The sequence below is a fragment of the Bactrocera oleae genome, chromosome 6, assembly GCF_042242935.1.
Source record: "Bactrocera oleae isolate idBacOlea1 chromosome 6, idBacOlea1, whole genome shotgun sequence".
Classification (NCBI taxonomy): Eukaryota; Metazoa; Arthropoda; class Insecta; order Diptera; family Tephritidae; genus Bactrocera; species Bactrocera oleae.
The window spans coordinates 40750262-40765586 of NC_091540.1; the positions used below are offsets into that span (position 1 = coordinate 40750262).

The 15325-nt window shown below is 34.0% G+C and overlaps 1 protein-coding gene across 1 annotated transcript in view; it reads right to left on the minus strand.

Moving 5' to 3' along the window:
• Ccn (cellular communication network factor protein Ccn) overlaps nucleotides 1–4571 on the minus strand; it is a 119853-nt gene extending 115282 nt beyond the window's left edge. The window contains exons 1-2 of the mRNA XM_036366522.2: nucleotides 4188–4571; nucleotides 803–1997 (exon numbers count right to left, since the gene is read on the minus strand). The gene's annotated coding sequence lies outside the window, so the exon portion shown is untranslated. The remainder of the gene's footprint in view (nucleotides 1–802; nucleotides 1998–4187) is intronic.
• Nucleotides 4572–15325: the final 10754 nt, after the last annotated feature.

The following is a 15325-nucleotide window of genomic DNA, read 5'->3' on the forward strand; positions in this document are numbered from 1 at the left end:
TACAAACTGAACGATCGGAATAAAGTGCTTGTATGGATTGATTGTATTTTCGTGGTATAAAAATAAATGGCATTTACAAAATTTAACGTACTTTAATAAACCGAGATTCGTTTTGATAAAAATTATTTTTTCCTTGCTCCCGTCGCTGATCGCCGAAAAGACTTTCGAAGTATCTGGCAACGAGGAAGAATTTTCTGCCTAAAATTTACTCAAATCAAAAACCACAAAATTTCATTATTACTATCGATGAATACATGTAATGATAGAAGGACTAGCCAAAATTTTTATTTCAGACAAAATGACAGCTTCTAAAACAAGTATTTTTTTGTGAAAAAATTTACATTTAAGAGTGGCTTAAAAATCAAAATTATTATCAAAAAACTTATTTTTTTGATCGTTACCTGACAAATATAGCTAAGAAGGTTGTTTGTTTTAAATCGATCCAGACGTTTGAAAAATTGGAAAATATTTTCCTCACCAATTCTAAAAACAGCGTTTCGAAAAAAAACCGAGCTTAAAATTTTGAGACTCGATTACACTAAGTTCAAAAATTCTTGCAAATACGCTCATATCTCCGAAACTACTTGCCGGTTTAAATTATAATTTGTACATTATTCTCAAGTATTTATATTCAATACATTCTATATACATATGCGAAAAAAATTAATGTTTTTAAAAATACACAAATGGATATAACCCACATGGTATGAATTTAAATTGCTGAAATATTTATAATGCATATTTGCAATTGCCTGCAATGCCAAAATTAATAAAAAGTTAAACAAATGCTTGTAATACTTACATATCTATTTTCCAGCTGCTCGCTTTGTTGTGAAACTAAAAACTTTGACACTGATTACAGCGGAGCAACATTTGTAAAGTTATTTTTTATTTTCACACTTTCCTCACTGCTTGCTATTCACATTTTCATTCACAATTGTTTTTGTTTTTGTAAATTTGTATTTTTGTTTTTAATTTTTTGTTTTTACTTTTCTTGCTTTTCCAACGCTTTGCTTCTGCAATTCACAACTTTTCCGAAATGTCACAAACTATTCGATAATTACAACAACAGCAAAAATAAGCGGGTCGCGCTTATCGAACATGAAAATTCGATAAACATCAACACGCACACACACGTGCAAGTGGCGTGGCGTCTGTGGTGTTAAGCCATTTTTAATTGTTGGCCGCCGTACAAAATAAGCGCGCGCAAAATGAAAATCCGCTGCCGTACCGTTTATTAATGTTTTGTGCTTATACTGTTGTGACTTTTATCATTTATAATTTTTTTTCCGAGAAATTAAAATGTTTTATTGTATTTAATATGCTTTTGTTTTTGTAATTTTTATTTTACTTCTTTCAGCTTAGCACATTTTATTCTTTCATCGCTTTACTTTTGGATAAATAGATATATGTAAGTCTTTTTCATTATTTACGTGCCATTAAAAGCCGCTGCTTTCTGTCACTTAACTCAGCTTTTCTGTCGCTGTCGAAGGATTAACACGCCTTGTGGGCGGCAGCGGCGCCAAAGTGTGACTCCCCAATGCTGACTGGTTGTCGTTGTGTGCTTGCTATTATTTTTCTTTTCTTATATATTCGCCTTCTCGTTTTTGCGCACACACTTCCAATGGTGGATTGTTTTTGTTTTTGCCTTAAAACTTTTTTATTTGTATTTTTAATGTAGTTGATTTTTTTACGAGCGTGTGCGTCCCCGAAAACACTTTATTTGCGCCGGTTTTAAAGTTTTATTTTGTTTGTGCATTTTGTTTTTGTTTTTACTTTATTTTTATTTTGCACTTTTACTTATTGCTTGCACACTTCCGGTGCGTCGCGTTCATAAAAAGGCTTTTATGCAAATATTCAATTGCGAAGTGCTAATAGAATTAAATACGGAAGGTGTGTACCTCCCAGGGGAATTACGAACTACACGCGCAAGTAGTTTATTTCATTTTGTTTATTGGGCTTTATAAGTCTTTATATTACGACTTTAGTTTATCACTCTAAAAATATGAAAATTTAATTTTCTAATTGTTTATGCTTCCTTAAATTTATTAATGCTTATTAAGAGAAGGACGTACAATACGATAATCAAATATGGGTATAATTGTGGTTTTTAAGACTTTAATATGCTAATATAATGCTAATATTAAAGTCTCCAGTTTTACTATTATCAATTCGAACATATTTTTCTTTCTAAGAAATATTAACGATTTTTTCCAAAATAATGTGTCTAATCTAGCTAAGTTACATCTAGTTTTATTACTTTTTTAAATTTTTTATTATTATTATTCAAAATGAAGCCTTCCAATATAATACTTGGGCGACAAAGTTTTTTTCATCTAAGTGTCTTCATTAAAAAATACCCTTAGGCTAACCATACAAGTATATTTCACATTTTATTGTTACATTCGTCGGCACTTCATAAAATTCATCACCTAATCTCAAAGCAATTTTACTCAAAATACTTAAATAAATTATGACAGAAAGTGATCGGTACCATTGGACTAAATACTGATTTTAGTCCAGAAATATATTTTCCACATATTTGATCACTTGAATTATTATTTCCATATTTTTTAGTCACCAGGAATTGATTCAAATATTTGAACTCAGACTCTTTAGCTCTCTGGGAGAAGTTTCAAGCATCAAATCTTAATATATTTCTTGTGAAATCATAACCTGTTTTGAGGTGTTTGTTGTACACAATTCAGATAGTATTGTGTATTGAAACGTCTTCTGAATAAATGTAAGGTAAGACAAAAATTCGAATTAAATAAAAAGTAAGGTAAAAATGGTGACTCCACCATAACAGTTATTAATTTATTAATTCCCTGGCATTTCACTATAACTAATTCAGCAGAAATTCGAAAAGATGCAATTTATCTAAATCCTTATTGATTACGACATGCACATGACATTATAAAACGTTCCGAAGAGTAGTCAAAAATTCAAGAATATTATTTCTAAAATTGCTTACAAAATGTTCTAAATACTCAATTTCAGTCCGGTCAAATTTTGAATCGCCTGACCCATCACCAAATGTATTTATTTCAATATGTCAAATGAATGACAAGTTATTGCAAACTACTATTTTTTTATTAAAAAAAAAAATTATAATTGTAAAAAAAATTGCAAAAAGTCCACACTTTTCTACAGGAAAAAAGTTATAATACAGTCCATGGCGTATGAGTAACATGAGTGCATAAACCCGCAGTGACATTGCATATTTTGAGTATTATTTTTCATCAGGATTTTATTATAAAATTTTTCATTGAATAAGCAATATGCTTTTTTTCACAACTGTTGATTCAAACTTTTACTTAATTTTGAATAAACTACTTTATTTTAAAATAAAAGTATATTAGAATGGGGAAAATACGGCTAAATTATATAATGCACTAATATTACTAAAAATCTTCTGCAAATATTTGTACTAAGAGAACTAATTTCAAAAAATTCGTCTATTAACTTATACAGGTGTACAAAAGTGGATTCACAAATGTATGTGTCACTAAATTGAACCCCATTTTGTAGTGACAACACTTTGATTGAGTCTTTCTAGGTGCCTCTATGGCATACAATATTTACTGTAAATTTTTAGCCATGTAGGAGCATTTTCATCTCATATCTATGTTTCTAACAACACCTTAACTGTAATTTCATAAATTAGTTAACCCATCGCTAAAAATGTTGTTTTTCACACACGCTTTCCAATTTCATCCACGCAGTCTAGCAACTAAGCGCACCTACATTTTAATGTAAAAACGGCATACTTAATTTGATATGTGCGCATATTACTGCATATGCAGCCCACTTGTGTCCATTTAATGTGCAGGACCCCGTATGCTAATAGTAATACGCGGCTAACGCGCTGCTCAGTCTGCGTTGTCCACCTGCACCATACGCGCGCACTTACACGCACAAACACGCTGCATGGCATAAGACAGCACGTGGCGCTGACTGTGTGCGTTTGTCAAGTGGCGCTCGCACACAGCTTACTGCACGTGTAACTGCACTTGTGTTTATTATATTTAATACGTGAGTGTAGAGGCTGGCGCGTATAGGCCAATTAACCTAATTCCATACAAAAACGTTTTTATTACCAACTGCATTTTATGGCACTAAATATATGAGCTTTAAAATCAAAATTACAATTTAAGTTTGTGTAAAAATTTTAAATATTTTTTCACCTATAATAAAGAGAGGATTTTCACTGCTTCTTTAGTTTTTTTTTTATATCTCATATTTATTGTTTTCATTTTATTATTGTATTTTTATTTTATTTGCTTCAAACACGTCACAAGCTTGAAGCTGCTTCAAATGTTTACCACACTTTGCTGGTTTTTTTAATAATATTCGAAATTTTCCCGTTAAAACATCCTTAGCACACGATGGTCGAAACAGAACTGAATTCGCATTCATTTGCCGTGTTGCAAACCTGCCACATGTCGTTTCAAAAGCGTTGTCTTTTGCCGCCACTACAAGTGTTGGCAAGTCGTGCCATGCCGAGCCGTTAATGTTTTGCGTTTGCAGCGCATGCGCCAAGTTTCTTACAAATTTGTTGAATGAAAAGCTTTCTTTTCGTCGAACGCTTCACTGTAGTCCGAAATCGTTTCGGAGTTGTTGCGTCAATCGTTTATGCGCTCTTAATTTTTGGATTTATGTGACTCTCTTGTGAATATATGTAAATAAACAATTAATAATGTATTTTAATTTTTCGGTTAAACTTTTAAACTTTTGGACTATTTGAAAGTTTTAAAAAAATTTGATAAGAGTTTATAATTAGAACTTTATCAAGATTTGTAAATTCTTGAAACATAGATATAAAGTAAAGAGGCGTCAGAAAGCATACAGCTGATAATATTTTTTTAAATTTTGCCACCTTTTAAATTTGTTATGCAACTAAATTGATCAAATAATATTTCTTTATATTGGCATCAAATCGGAGCTAACTGAAGTTAAGTTGGGTTTTGTTGTGTTTATTTGACTTTATTACCTTCTTCTCACCTAACTTTACTTAAGTTCATTTTATTTATTTTTGTGTTCACAACTACACATTACTGCAAATTCTTTTCTGTCTCTCAATTTGACCATTTGATCCCTTCAATAACCCATTAAGCTCATTATGGCACTTTATTTGTCATTTCCGTTTTACCAAACCAACGACAAAAACAATAACATGGTCCCAACACCATCACCACCGTTACGAATATGTCACTGCTGCGGTTGACAATGCTTACGCGCATATTCGTCACTTTCCCATCTCCTTTGAGTCACTCTTTCTTTAGATATTCGTTCGTTTCAGTGACTTCTCTATCCTCTTTTTACATCTTCGAGCACTCGACGAAAACCTTAAGATACTACAGTTGTCCATCAAGCACCCGCAATAACACACACATATACAATCTCACATATATGCATGAATCACAGTTTGGCTCCCAGTTGGGCTTTCCGTCAGGTAATCCTTTTAATAAACTGACAATGTGTTGCTCATTTCACTTCTTTATTTTTATTTCTCCGTTTCAAATCTCATGCGAAATCTGATAAAATGTCATTGAAGTGAGCTAATGCAGGCAATAAAATCAAATTGAGTTGGTCATCCATTTAGCAAATAAGTGTCCGAGGAGTAAACAATTTAGGGTTAAGTGCTTTATTTTGGAACCGTCAAAATAGATATGCTGCTTTACAGAAATTGTAGTGCATATGGTCATGTAGGTATATGCTTAGTAGATACTAACAACTTCAAAACATTGGAAAGTTAGTTTTATCCTTCATAAGGGTTCAAAATACCTATATTTGAGATAATTTTACGAGTACAGCATCATAACAAAGAAATATTCACAATATTGAGCAAGTATGACTAGTTTTAGGTGTATATCCAGCAATTTATGGCATACTTGTATTTGATGTGTAGCCGAGCTTCTCAAATTTTTGGTGGTGTGCGTATTGACTTTATGCGACGGCTAGGGCAATTAGCCCATCGAAGCCCACCTTTCCCAACATTTGCCAGAGAATGTTCTCTCGACAGATCAGGTAGCTAGAACACATCCCTCTTGCTAAAGACGTATACAAATCTATACTACTTAATATAATGGTTCCTCCGAAGTAAGATAACTATACAATCACGCCAAAGGGACATCAAATATGCTCTTTGTGGCTAAATCGCATTATCGTACAGCCACTATGGAATTACCATCAAAAGGATGCTACTGGTGAGCGCTTTAAACACACACATGCCTAAGCCACTAATACATGTAGACTACGTAAATGAAATCCTGCCCACAAAGTATGGTTTTTGTAATGAGCTAACACAACTCAACTCGACAATCCATCTCAAAAAATTGTTGAATGGGGCTAATGTTGCGGCATCTGCCATAAGTATAGCAGAGGTACTCGTAATACAGCAACCGTGGTTGATTAAACGGATAAACCACGCTTAATTAGAGTTGCATTTGATATTTTTTGAAGTGGCCACAGCATTAAGAAAACGCACGAGGTACTTATTTGCTTTGAACTCAAACAACCAGTTGACTTTGTGGTGTTGGGTCATTAGCGGTGCATCAACTGACAAATTCATCTATGCATTGGGTCATAAGGAAAAGTGTATAGGCAAGCACAGTAAATGAGAAGGGTGATATTCAGAAAGTATCAGTTTGCTGCTGACTTTGAAGAAAAGAAACGAATTAATTTCCACATTCATGTTGAAATTTGATATTTTACAAAAAACTGATGTAAACCTAATATACGATATTAATAATAAATTATAAAAAAAAAATGTGTGGCGCTAAATATAAGCTTTGGACCTGAGCTCTAATTTGACGCAACTGTCTGCGCTGACGTTCGACAGAACAAGGCAATAAAATATTTGTCTATGTAGTATGAAACACAAATATAACTCATCTTTAACCAATTAAATATTACTCACCGCAGTTAAATACTTAAAAAATGGTCCCAAGAGCAAATATAAAATACTACTCAACTTGATTCAAATTTTACATTTGGAAAATTTTGAATTACAAATTTCTTACAGTACTACAACAAATGGCAAGACAGAGACGAGTCGCTGATGAGACAATGAAGGATACTTTTAATAATAAGTATAGGTATGTCTGTATTTATATATTTCTCAGTATATACAATATACATATTTATGTAGTCCAGAAAAGTGTGCAAAAGCCGGAAAGGCCAACTTCCGAGCTCTTTGGAGAGTTGCAGAAAGTATTGAATATAATGTAGAAACCAGCTCATTCGATTTGTTACCCACACACAACGCCCACAAGGCAAAGGACAGCAACACCGTTAGCTGCCTAATTGGCATGAGCTGATGGCCATTTGTATGCCGGGTAATCGACGACCAACTTAGTTGCTTTTAATCCCAACAAAATTTATATTTTAATTGGCTTTTCCGGCTTGCATATTTCAAATATTTTGCTGCGACGAATAGCGGCAATCATATACGGTATATGTATATCTAGGTATGAGTATATATATATGTAGATAAATTGGCTTTCGCATTGTGCGCATACTGTTGTAGAGTAATGATTTTACAATTGAAGTAAACTGCCATTTTAGTCAAATATTTAAGCGAAGATTTTTTGTTATTTGTTTGGCGATTAATTATGAATTTTTGCACAAGGGCAAAAATTTCATTGACGTTTTAATAAAGCAAAGTACTGTCATTTTTTTTGCTATTTACAGAGAATGTCCAAAAATAAGTTCAAAATAAGTACACTTAAAAATATGTCTTTCCCCAAAAAGTATACTTGAACTTCCGTTGGGGCAGAGTCACGGTGAAACGCCGAAAAGCATGTGAATTGTATGCTTAAATAGCTAATGCTTGTATTGAATTAGGAATAATATTGCAACAACAAAAATAAAAAAACAATATTTTTAACTGTCCAATAACAAAACAATATTCTTAACTGTCCAATAACAAAATGCCACTTTAGGGGCTCATTTAGCTTTGACTGCAAATGTTCACGAAGCGCTTCTGTTACTATCCGTTAACTGCTTAAGACATTTTAATTGCATAGTTTAAAGTGATGCTGTGTCTGCCTTAACTTCACATCACTCTCGCTTATTTGCCTGAATTTCGTTTTATTACAACGCATTTATTATTTTACCCAAGCCAGTGTTCAATTTATTTATTAGTGTCCTGACAAACATTTCGGCCGGCAATTGACCCCACCACCGTCACCCTCATAAAGGTGTCATAATAAATATAAATAAAATCATTGCCGTGTGCTTGCGTAAGTTTGAATTACCTTTCAGTATTTTATCTTCATTCACAATTCCCTCGACAACTGACCAGAGTCCGTGCCTTCCAATATGCTTTTTAAAGCCTAGTCGGGTTGCGTCGACCACTTTGGTTGCTTATGTATGCGTAAGTGGCATACACTTCATTACAATACTACTGTTTACTACTACAAAGCTGAGGGTCTAGTACACACGCTCACCTTTCGTTAGAGACTTCGTGGTAAATGCGGAGGGTCTTCGTTTTTCCCATTGGCCGCTGATGATGATGATGGTGATAGGTCGTTTACTGATTGCGTAAAATAGCCTGTAAAATGTGCTGAGTCACTTAGGTATGCCAATTTTGCTTCACAGCCAACAGTTGTGTGCAGGTAAACAAGCCGGTACCAACAGACCAGCAGCCCATCTTGGCCACCCACATCAATTCCCATTTGACTATGACGCTAAGGTTAGTTGTATCTGAAACTATGCGCATGAATTGTATATGGCATATTGAAGGCCTTTGCGGCTCAACTGTATACAATGTGTCTGTGCTTTCAATGTTATGCTGATTACTGAGTCTAAAGTTATTGATGCGAAATATGGCTGGCTCGTCATCGCTCAGATAGACATGCTGGTATTGCTTAGGTTTTGCTTTTAACTAAGAATTGTTCAACATATTGGTAAACTGTTGTCATGTGGCAAAATTTTCCCTTTTAAATAGCCCTAAGAGTTCCTATTAGTTTTGACTTATTGTGGGACTCCCAATACTTTTAACGAGGTTGGGCAATCGACGCTTTTTGCATGTAATAAGCTAAGAATTACAACAAAATAACAATATCAAAACCTATACCAATACCTACACCAATACCAACACCAATACCAATACTAATACCACTTCCAATGTCAATACCAATACCTATACCGATATCAATATCATAACCATTACCAATATCAATATCAATATCAATATCAATACTAATATCAATATCAATACCAATACTAATACCTATAACAAAATGTATACCAAATTCAAAGGCCAATAAAAGTACCAATACCGCGACCATAACTAATACCAATACCTATACCAATACGAATACCAATATCAATACCAATACCAATTTCAATACCAATGCCAATACTAATACTAATACCAATACCAAAGACTAAAATCAGACTAATTTATATATCATAAATTTTACTACCGAATACCTAAAGTCACAAAAAGAATCTTCTCGTATTTAATTGTCACACAGCTTCCCTATACATCTGAACAAAAACTCGAAAGTCTATCTTCAAATTTTATATACTTTCGAAATCACTGATCAATATTTCACTTCACTATAAGCTTAAAAAATGATACACCCATTAACACATACACATATTTTTAAGTACATGCAAACAGTAGAATTGAGACCACCCTCGTTATATTTTCCTTGCTTTATTTTTGCCTCACATTTTTTGTGTTGTAAGGGCGCTGTGGTCGCATCCCAGGTGTGCTATAAATTTATGCAAACTCTGTAGGCCAATGACTCAGCTGTATCTTTAGAGCTGCAATCACACACATGTTTGTAGATGAGGAAAGCTTTACCGCCTTGTATGTTTGTCTGTGCAGCCTAAAAAGACTTGGGAAACTGATTTCACTAAACCGTTAAATGCGTTTAACAGTATTTTCGGTTAACCCATGACTTAAGTGATAATTTAAGTCTCTTCAATAAAAAATAATAAGCCTAAGTGGCGAGAGATCTAGCAGGAGCTTTCATATCATAGAATAGCATATCTTCTAAAGCGAGTTGATGTGTAAATCTTTCGCTTAAATCGCATGTTTACCCATATAACCTCTCATTAATGCCTAGCATAAAGTAAATTTTCGACTAATATAATAAAGTTCTATAAAAACTATACAACTAGGAATCGCGTCGAAAAAGTTAGTGAAACAAATACATTTTTGCTTGCGTCAACGCTTATAAATTGTTATTAACTTTTTAGCATAAATTCGAGTTTATTATTTCCGCTCGAGTTTGGGTAGGTAAACTTTAGCGGTTTCTAAAGATGTGTGAACATATATTTGTGGATATACGTAAGTGTGAGTGTTTATGTTTCTGTGCATATCACATGACCACACACAGATATGGTTTACCGGCGAAGGGAATGGAAGGAAAGCCACGCACATACGTGATTTAATTTCAGGCATACACAAGCCAAGCAGACACTTGCCCACTCACAAACATACACACACACACGAACATACATATAGATGATGACAGCAGAATCTTACGTACCTAACGGTAAGAGAAATTGCACGTGAATGCAAGTGAGTGTGTGCAGACGGCCGTCTTCGCCTTCGTATCTCACACACTGAGCACTGACGAACCGCATCAGCAAATAGACTGCCGCAAACACCTGCACCCACATACATAAACTCATCTAAATGCATACCTTCATAAGCATATCCGTGTATGTGTGTGTGTGTGCCGCATAAAATGCCACACATAAGTTATGCAGGCACTTACTAGGCAACAAATTTATATGCCAACAATTGTGAGTATCTTATGCTGGCATCTTATTATACTACAGTTATATGAGTAGGCCGCTACGCAGCTCAACTATTTTTAAAGCTTTCGTTTCTTCCTTTTCCTTCACCACTGCCACTGCCGCATATTTCTTGGCACGGCAGCGAGGGTGCGGTTGTTTTTCGCATTTCAACCTAACAGTTGCCTTGCGAATTGGGTATATCACTGGCGCTGGCTGCTGTTGTTTTGTTACATGAATTTCTGTTGAATGGTTGTTTGGGTTATATGCGCCGTTGCTTCTTCATTCACTTGTTTGCTTGAGACCAGGTAAAACCGCGCTGTCATCGCTAGATCCGATTATGTTGATTATGCAATAAATAAATTAAAGTGTAAGCATACGAAAAGCAAAACACAGGCACATATGATTGCTTCTATGTGTGTTGATGCGTAAGTGAAGTAGCTGAAAATATAAATATATATATTTGCTATGAATAAAATTGTAGAACCTCATTGCCAGCAGAAAACTCCCCAATGCATAAGAAATATGGTTTTAGGAGGCGTGGTGGAGCATAAGACGAGCATATGTGTAGATAGATTGCATCGTGTCAACGCATTATCTTTTATTGCAATGAGGGAATATGAATCATATATATTTTTTAACCAATTGCATTTATATTATATATTTGAATCTTTATTTATAATCACCAAAATTTGATAATTAATTTTTAAATAGTGTGCCTGTTGACAAAGGTATAATACTTTGGGAGAATCATCCCTGAATCGGCCTGTTATATTAACATTTATTTCGACAGTATAAATATAAATTTTAAGCTAAAAAGCCTCGAAAAAATTGGCCGCACTTCCTCCATGATTTCGGCTGATTAACTTATCTGAAACAAAAAATATTAATGGTAACAACAAAATATCTTTCTGCTCAAATAAATTATGTAAAATAAGTCTAAATTGCAAAACATGAAAGTCCTTTCTTTACTGGCGACTCAAGTGTTTTCTACAGTATTAGAAGTACGAATATCTTCTTAACATTGTGAAACTTTTAAGAAACCAATTTTTCACATTTCGATAGGTTAGACCTACCTTCAAAAATAGCATACTGAAATTTTAAATCGATAACTGAATTAGTGTTTTAGTTACAGTCTTTTAAAGTGTAACCACTCGGTTCAATCAGTATATTGTGTTTTTAAACAAGTTTTTCTCAAATCTGCATTTTTCAAATTCACCTTAGTTATTACTCGGAGACAAATGATTCGATTATAATATAACTTTTTCTGCATTTTATGTATATATATAGCAAATAATGTCAGTTATTTTTTTCTTCTCAAGTAGATGAATGCACGGCCAATATCTTCAATATCATATAATTCTTTTTAGGTTTCATCCACGGAAGAGGTCAGATTTACAACAGTTGTGGGGTATCGCTTTTTAGCGCCGTCGGAAATGTTTTTTCTTCAAAAATTTTATGATGTATTCTTAAAATATGTCATCAGTAATATAATATTAAGTATGCCACTTAGTAAGGGACTCGAAAGAAATGTCCAGTCTTTTATCAGCGTAAACTTTAGTTCAACAAATTGTATTCAAAGACATTCTAGAGTATCAGCAACACTGTCTAGTTGATGTTTTGGTGCACATTTTTACGCAATTGAGAGTAGTAGTATTGTTTGTAGATATCGATAAAAAACACTACCCAAAGGAATACAATCAAGAAACTTTTGCTCTGCCATTGGACTATCTCCTCTAGAAAAGAGACGAGTGGATAAAATGAAATACGTTCAGTTAAAGTTTAAACAGATTTTGGAGTTGGATTTGCTTGTAGTTTGTATTGACTCAAAGGTTTATTTAAGTGCGCAAGGAAATCGTATTAAAAAATAAGGCGTTGTTATCTTCAATGGCCTCATCCTCAATAAGCCTAATAACGTAAGGGATAAAAACAATAATCGACATTAGTAAAATACACACAGACTTCAAGCACGCATTAATATATTAATTTTTGTACAAGTAGTGTCACAATGTAGAGTATAACATAGATCTTTGGTAAAGCGGTCACGCTTGTTCAAACCACTTATATAAGCGTAAAACAAAACAAACTCAAATATTATAATGCAAATAAAGATGAAAAGATTTAGAGGGAAACATTTAAAACGCAAAAGAAAAGTGCTCAAAACCATGTATAAACAAGCTTAAATATAAAAAACAAAAAAAAAACTAATACCGAAAGGATGGCAAACGTAAAACTGTCAGCAGAAAATTGCTTAATGCCCACTGACCGAGCCCGTTTTCTGGCAATTCGTTAGTATGTAAAAAACAACTGATACATATATGCATGCAAATACTTGTATATACTTAACCAAATATATATGAGTTTGTGTTTGCTTATGATTTGGAAAAAGGGTAGCATGCAGCAACTGCCTTGTCATAAGAGATTTTAAGTGTGTATGTGTGTGCATTCTGAAGTGTAAGTACTGATAGCATCAAGTGAAAAACTCAAAAAGCAATTGCTCTACGCTTACATATTTACATATAATCAAACATACATTCATGCAAGCGAAGGAAAGCTGCCGCAAAATACATTAATTTTAAATATCACGTATACGCCGGGGTGTCTACTTGCGGTGTGGACAGTGTTAGCCAAAACAAGGCGAGCGTGCACATAATATTTGTATTGGATTACTAAAAGCCATAATAGAATAGCAGTTAGCAAATGCTACCCCACACTGCCCGACGAACCCAAGCTTGGGTGTCTTTCAGCCATATATTATGCAGCGCATGCTACAAAAAAGGTTAAACTTGAAACCTTTATTTTTCGTTTTTTTTTTGTTTTTTGTCGCAAACAAGGTCATAGTATACAGAAGCGCGCCTGTATGCATATATGTATTTGTGCAAAGGGCAAGACCGTTGGTTTTTGACAACCTCACGACTGGCAAATATTTGTATATATTAGAACGCTGTCAATTTTTGTTCATTTTTGGCCTTTTTGTCATTGCGCTTTTAATGCCACATATTGTTTTCAAGTGACAAAATACAGTTGGCCTTTCCGCCACACAGCCTTTCGCCATTTTGAAACATTTTATTTGCTTTTCTTACGCTTTTTTCGATTTTGTTGTTTTTTACTTTTGTGTAAAATAGGTAGTTCACTTTGGCACTCAAACTTCATCTGTCTGCATTAATGTTTGGCATTTGCTTAAGGTTAATGGCTGTCAGAAACTTTTTGCCAGCGCTGACACTTATGTTTGCTTCTTTGTGTATGTGTGCGAAAGTTTACCATACTATTTAACATCAACCGCTAACTATTTGACATGACAACTTGCACGTCAGTCGCCGGTTCATTTGATGGGATGGCATTTTGTCAGCAAGCTGTCAGCTTTAATGCTCCACTCATTTTATGTTAATATTCATTGCTGGTTTCAACGTTCAGTCATGTTTTGGCCTTTACACACATATGCCTTTGAATAGTGAAAGAAAAGTAGTGACAACTTAATGTCAACATAATCTTATTATATATGTAAATGTTTGAAATATTTGCTTTCAAAAAATCTATGGAGTTATTTAAAATATATTTTTTAAGTTGGACGTGCTTTCGATAATTATATCCCCATATCAATTGCTTCTTATCTTGAAAATATCAGAAAAACAAGTAAAGAAGGGCTAGGTTCGATCTTAACCGTACATATTAGTTGCAACTTGCAAGGATCAAAGCCGGACAAATACTTCTGTTGTTGGGAAAACTTTATATGTAATGTTGCAAGAGAATTTAACATTCATTATTCGACGAAATCGTGAACAGATTACCATCAAATTCTTATCTTATAAACTCGCATTTATTAAGATAACTCACATACCATCACTTATATATAAGGAGCAAAGGGGGCTGGAGTAAGCTTTCACCCAGTTTTATCCATTTAAAGCACAAAAATACATTTGAGAGAAACACGCCCCCAAAAACTGTGTTAAGGTAACTCACATATTGACCGATATATGCGGAAAAAGTCAGTCGGACACTCGAAAATTTGTCTAGGGGTATATATGTATATGTATATGGTATAAAAAGTTCGCAATAGGAACTGGGGTCCACATATTTGGTAGCTAGGGGCTTGAATCGGTTTGGTTCCTGATTTGTATACTTGAAAGTGAAATAATTATATGGATTATAAAATTGTGTTGTATGCGAAGTTCGTGTGGTTGTAGTCCGATTATATAATTAAATGGAATATAAGGATGTTAAAATAATTATACGTACCAAATTTGGTCGATATCGGTCGCGTAGGTAACAAAACCCATCGTTCAGATTTTACTCAGGGCCCTATAAAGCTCTTTAGTACCATCTCGGGTGTAAACTTTTATGTCTCTTATGAATTTAGTTATAGATTTATAGAACTTTTAGGGGTTTTTAAAAAAACCGTTATATGGGGAGGGGCCGGAGTTATAGTCCGAATTCACCCATTTTCACACGGTTGGTAGAGATGCTAGGAGGATTTGCACTGAGCACTGCATCTGGTTATTATAGCTTGCATGGCTTAGGAGATATGTACATTAAATTAAGTAGAGGGCAAAGCCATGCCCACTAT